The sequence below is a fragment of the Cetorhinus maximus genome, chromosome 13, assembly GCF_964194155.1.
Source record: "Cetorhinus maximus chromosome 13, sCetMax3.hap1.1, whole genome shotgun sequence".
In the NCBI taxonomy this organism is placed as follows: Eukaryota; Metazoa; Chordata; class Chondrichthyes; order Lamniformes; family Cetorhinidae; genus Cetorhinus; species Cetorhinus maximus.
Window position 1 is genome coordinate 12,234,053 of NC_135891.1, and position 6,419 is coordinate 12,240,471.

Below are 6,419 nucleotides of genomic sequence, written 5' to 3' on the forward strand. Positions count from 1 at the left end.
TATTGGATGCAATTTTCACCCAGTGTTTGTAATGTTAACACAGATATGTACAGGTGACTTATTGGCCAGAAAATAAAGCCAAAATGACTTGGCTAGATTTTGGGAGGAGAACATGGTAGCTCTGCTTGTAGGCAAAAGAAATTGCTGACCATATGGTACCGACAGGGTAACAGCTGGATTTGCATAGCAATTTGCATGTCAGGAAATCAGATAATTTACTTGTATAAATTATATAATCAGCATGTGACCAGCCACCAACTGTACTAATGGAAGATAATGACTAGTATTCCAGAGACCCAGGGTAATGCTCTGGGAACCCGGGTTTGAATCTCGCCATGGTAGATGGTGGAATTTGAATCCAATAAAAATCTGGAATTAAAAGTCTAATGATAACCATGAAACTATTATCAATTGTTGTAAAAACCCATCTGGTTCACTAATGTCTTTTAGGGAAGGAAATCTGCTGTCCTTACCTTAAAAAATCTGTCATCCTTGACTCTTACCCTCTGGCCAAGCCAGTCAGTTGTAACAAACTCTACAAAGTCACAAAAAAGGAATGAAACCGGATGGACCACCTGGCATCGACCTAGGCACCGGAATCGACAATGGCAAACTCAGCCCTGATGACCCTGCAACGTCCTCCTTGCTAACATCTGGAGGCTACTGCTAAAACTGGGAGAGCTGTCTCTCAGACTAGTCAAGCAACAGCCTGACATAGTCACACTCATAGAATCATACTTACAGATAATGACCCAGACATCACCATCCTTGGGTATGTCCTGTCCCACTGGCAGGACAGGCCCAGCAGAGGTGGCAGCATATTGGTATACAGTAGGCAGGGATTTGCCCTGGGAGTCTTCAACATCAACTCCAGACCCCATGAAGTCTCATGGCATCAGGTCAAACATGGACAAGGAAACCTAATTCCCATATACCACCCTCCCTCAGCTGATGAATCAGTGCTCCTCCATAAGAGGCTCCACAAATATCCCCATACTCAATGATGGGGAAGCCCAGCACATCAGTGCAAAAGATAAGGCATTTGCAACAATCTTCAGGGGGAAGTGCCAAGTAGATGATCCATCTCGGCTCCGGAGGTCCCCAGCATCACAGATGCCAGTCTTCAGCCAATTCGATTTACTCCACGTGGTATCAAGAAACAGCTAAAGGCACTGGATACTGCAAAGGCTATGGTCCCTGACTATATTCGGGCAGTAGTACTGAAGACTTGTGCTCAGAACTAGCTGCACCCCTAGCCAAGATGTTCCACTGCAGCTACAACACTGGCATCCACCTAGCTATGTGGAAAATTGTCCAGATATGTCCTGTACACAAAAAGCAGGACAAATCCAATCTGGCCAATTAACTCTCCTCCACCAGTAAAGTAATGGAAGGGGGTCATCAACAGTGCTATCAAGCGGCACTTACTTAGCAATAAGCTGCTCACTGACACCCAGTTTGCATTATGCCAGGGCCGTTTAGCTCCTGACCTCATTAGAGCCTTGGTTGAAACATGGACAAAAGAGCTGAACTCCAGAGGTGAAGTGAGAGTGTCTGCCCTTGACATCAAGGCAGCATTTGACTGAGTGTGGCATCAAGGAGCCCTAGCAAGACTGGAGCCAATGGGAATCGGGGAAAACACTCTGCTGGTTGGAGTCATACCTAGCTCAAAAGAAGATGGTTGTGGTTGTTGGAGGTCAGTCATCTCAGCTCCGGGATATCACTGCAAGAGTTCCTCAGGGTAGTGCCCTCGGCCCAACCATCTTCAGCTGCTTCATCAATGATCTCCCATCATAAGGTCAGAAGTGGGGATGTTCACTAGATGATTGCACAACATTCAGCACCATTCATGACTCTCTCAGATACTGAAGCAGTCCATGTCCAAATGCAGAAAGACCTGGACAATATCCAGGCTTGGGCTGACAAGTGGCAAGTAACATTCACTCCACACAAGTGTCAGGCAATGACCATCTCCAACAAGAGAGGATCCAACCATCGCCCCCAGAAACCAAACTGACCAGCCATATAAATACTGTGGCCACAAGAGCAGGTCAGAGGCTAGGAATCATGTAACGAATAACTCAGCTCCTGACTCCTCAAAGTCTGTCCACCATCTACAAGGCACAAGTCAGGAATGTGATGGAATACTCCTCACTTGCCTGGATGAGTGCAGCTCCCACAACACAAGAAGCTTGACACCGTCCAGGACAAAGCAGTCCACTTGATTAACCATTCACTCCCTCCACCACCGATGCACAGCAGCAGCAGTGTGTACCATCTGCAAGATGCACCACAGGAATTCACCAAGGCACCTTCCAAACCCATGACCACTACCATCTAGAAGGACAAGGGCAGCAGATAGATAGGAACACCACCACCTGGAAGTTCCCCTCCAAATTACTCACCATCCTGGCTTGGAAATATATCGCTGTTCCTTCGATCCTGGAACTCCCTTCCTAACAGCACTGTGGGTGGTGCCAAGAAGGTAGCTCACCACCACCTTCTCAAGGGCAATTAGCGATTGGCAATAAATGCTGGCCCAGCCAGAGAAGCCGACGTCCCGTGAATGAGTAAAAAAAGGCACCAAATAAAGACCCAAAAATTGGAAAATAATGGTCGGTTCATGGTGCTGAAAGAATAGCAATTTGTGTTGCAAGAAAATGAACTGCAAATTGCCATGAATTGCTGGGCAAATTATGTGGCTTTGCCATTAGCATTGGGCAAATCATTATGGGTGTTAAGAAATTGCTGCATTTGTGCCGTTAATGCAAAATAATCTCACCACAGATATTTTGGGCTGCTATCTCATGTCATAAGGACCCTGCTAATGACAATATACAATCCTTACATACTACTTAATCTCTCACACCCAGAAAGGTAACAACTGTGGGTAGAAAATAGTTCCATGAGGCTTTAATTTTTAAAAAATCTTTTCCTGTTTCTCTTTTTCCCTATAATCTCATTTTTTTCACACTTCACTTCTCTCCATGTTGATTCTAATTCACCCCATTTCTATCTCTTGTTCAGTTTTTTTTTCTCTATCCATCAACCATTGGGACTGATGTTCATGAAGTCCCAGGTGCCTCAGTGACCTCTGGCAGTCATTTTCATAAGTTTTTCAAACTTTAAATAATGTTAATAATATAAAATGTCCACCGAGAGGAGGAGGGCAATGTGTGACATTTAACACTTGGTTGCTTTTAGAAAGAAAAGCACAATTTGCTGGAAATAGAATACTTGTCAGCATCTGTGGAGAGGACCAGTGTAGACTCATCATCAGAACAAGGTATGTAAGGGGAGCAATAAGAGTGCCTGAAGTTGAAGGGGATGAACTGAACTGAATAGAACTGAATCTTTGGTTCCTGGCATAGTTGGCTCATGGAAAATTGTGGACCTGTCATGCACTATTTTCCAGCCATTTCAATTAATGAATTTAAAATCATGTTTTGTGGACTGTAAAACAAGCCATCATATCACCATCACAACTAGTGTCACTAATGGTGACAAAAAAAACTACCAGCTTGTTATAAAAACCCACCTACTTCACTTCTGTCCGAGGGAAAGGAATCTGACATCCTCATACCATCTGGCCTAGATGTAACTCTAGACCCACAGTAATACGACTCTTAAGTGCCCTCTGAAATGGTCAAGTAAACCAATGTTGTTAAGGCCAGCATTTATAGCCAATCCCCGATAACCACATCCCACAAAAGAATTTTAAAAAGCAGGAATGAGATCAGTAAATCTGTTGCTATAGAAAACAGAAATAATATTTCTAACAGTTAAATTATTCTATAAATAAATTAGTTCTATAAAGTTATAATTTGTTTCATCTTCTTTATTTTCTGCACAAGTAAATTTATCCGAATAGAAAATTAAGCCTGGCATGGTACCTATAGTGTACATTGTCACATGCTGATTATATAATTTATACAAGTAAATTATTTTTAAAAATTCATTCATGGAATGTAGGCATCACTGGCCAGACCAACATTTGTTGCCCATCCCTAATTGCCCTTGTTCAGAGGAAATTTTTAAGAGTCAGCCATATTGCTGTGGGTCTGCAGCCACACGTGAACCAGATCAGGTTAGAACCAGACCAGGACACTAATGAACCAGATGGGTTTTTACAACAATTGGCAATGGTTTGTGGGAAAATCTAGAACTAGGGGTCACGGTTTAAAAATAAGGGGTCGCTCATTTAAGGCAGAGATGAGGAGAACATTTTTCTATCAGAGGGTTGTGAGTCTCTCTTCCTCAGAAGGCAGCAGAAGCAGAGTCTTTGAATATTTTTAGGCAGCACTAGATAGATTCTTGATTAACAAGGGGGTGAAAGGTTATCAGGGTAGGAGGGAGGTTACAATCAGATCAGCCATGACCTTATTGAACGGCAGAGCAGACTTGTGGGGCCAAGTGGCCTACTCATAATTTGTATTGTTCGCATATAGATGAAATAATACAGCCTACAACTGGGATGGCCTGATTGCTTCCCAGCAAGAATTGCAATTAATGGTTGGCATCATGAAGAAATGAATAGTATCCCATTGCTCTTCCCCCATCTGTGTTACTTCCCTAAACCTCTCCAACATCAAGGCCTTCCTTAAAACCCACCTTTGCCCAAGCTTTTGGATAACCTTCCTAATAACTCCTTTGTCTCAGCATTCATTTTTGTCCAATTATGTCTCTGATTTTAGCATTACATGTAGCTTTAAACTTAAGATTTTCTTAGTTATAGATTACACCAGTTATCTTCAAACATTAAGTAGTTTCTTTATTATACTGTTAACTATTTTATGCCCACCCAGTTAGTAAGCTAACATGTCAGATGTACAAGGGGATTTGATAGTGATGGGAAGAATCTGTTTTCCACTAGCAAGAGGTTAGTAATCAGCCCAATAAGATAATTGGCAAAAAAGATCCAAGCGGTAACAAGAATTTTTTTTCTACATAGTTATTATGACAGTTGAAAAGGGAGACACAAATTCAATAGTTACTTTCAGAAAGATATTAGATACAAACTTGAAAAGGAAAAACTTGCAGGGTTACAGGCAAAGAACAGGAGAATGGGAAGAATTAAATAGCTCTTTTGAAGAGCTGGCACAGATACAAAAGGCCAAATGGTCTCCTTCTGTGCTGTAAGATTCTGTGTGATTTTAAAGTCTAGAGACAACTGGTGTGAAATGTGTTGCTTCGATATGCAATACCAGGGTTGAGAAAAAAAATCATAGAAAAACAAATGATTTAATCTCAATGCATTGTTTCTGTCCAGGGGAATGATCTTGTGCTGGTATACAAAATGCTATCTTAGCGTGACGGATTTAGAATACCATTGATTAGAGACAAACTCCTTTAACAACTTATGCACTTGGGCACTTTAGGAGAAATAGGCTTCTCTTTAAACTGGTAGTGCTAATTTTTGTTGTTACTGAAATTAAAATATCCATTCAAACTCTATACAGGCTGAGATTGTAGTTTTCAGAATCTGATCTGGTGAAAAGACAGAATCGTGCATGTGCCCTTGGCATAAATGATTAAAAGTCAATCCACTTTTACCCTCAAAGTGGGTTGGTAAAAGTAGAACATGCAGCTGTTTAAAGTTCATTCTTCAGACCTTGTGCTATAGAATCAGAGTGCAGAAGAGGCCCATCGAGTCTGCACCGACAGGTGAGAAACACCTGACCTACCTACCTAATCCCATTTACCAGCACTTGGCCCATAGCCTTGAATGTTATGACGTGCCAAGTGCTCATCCAGGTACTTTTTAAAGGATGTGAGGCAACCCGCCTCCACCACCCTCCCAGGCAGCACATTCCAGACCATCACAACCCTCTGGGTAAAAAGGTTTTTCCTCACATCCCCCCTAAACCTCCTGCCCCTCACCTTGAACTTACGCCCCCTTGTGACTGACCCTTCAACTAAGGGGAACAGCTGCTCCCTATCCACCCTGTCCATGCCCCTCATAATCTTGTACACCTCGATCAGGTCGCCCCTCAGTCTTCTCTGCTCCAACAAAAACAACCCAAGTCTATCCAACCTCTCTTTATAACTTAAATGTTTCATCCCAGGCAACATCCTGGTGAATCTCCTCTGCACCCCCTCCAGTGCAATCACATCCTCCCTATAATGTGGCAACCAGAACTGCACACAGTACTCCAGCTGTGGCCTCACCAAGGTTCTATACAACTCCAACATGACCTCCCTACTTTTGTAATCTATGCCTCGATTGATAAAGGCAAGTGTCCCATATGCCTTTTTCACCACCCCACTAACGTGCCCCTCTGCCTTCAGAGATCTATGGACACGCACGCCAAGGTCCCTTTGTTCCTCAGAACTTCCTAGTGTCATGCCGTTCATTGAATACTTCCTTGTCAAATTACTCCTTCCAAAATATCACCTCACACTTTTCAGGATTAAATTCC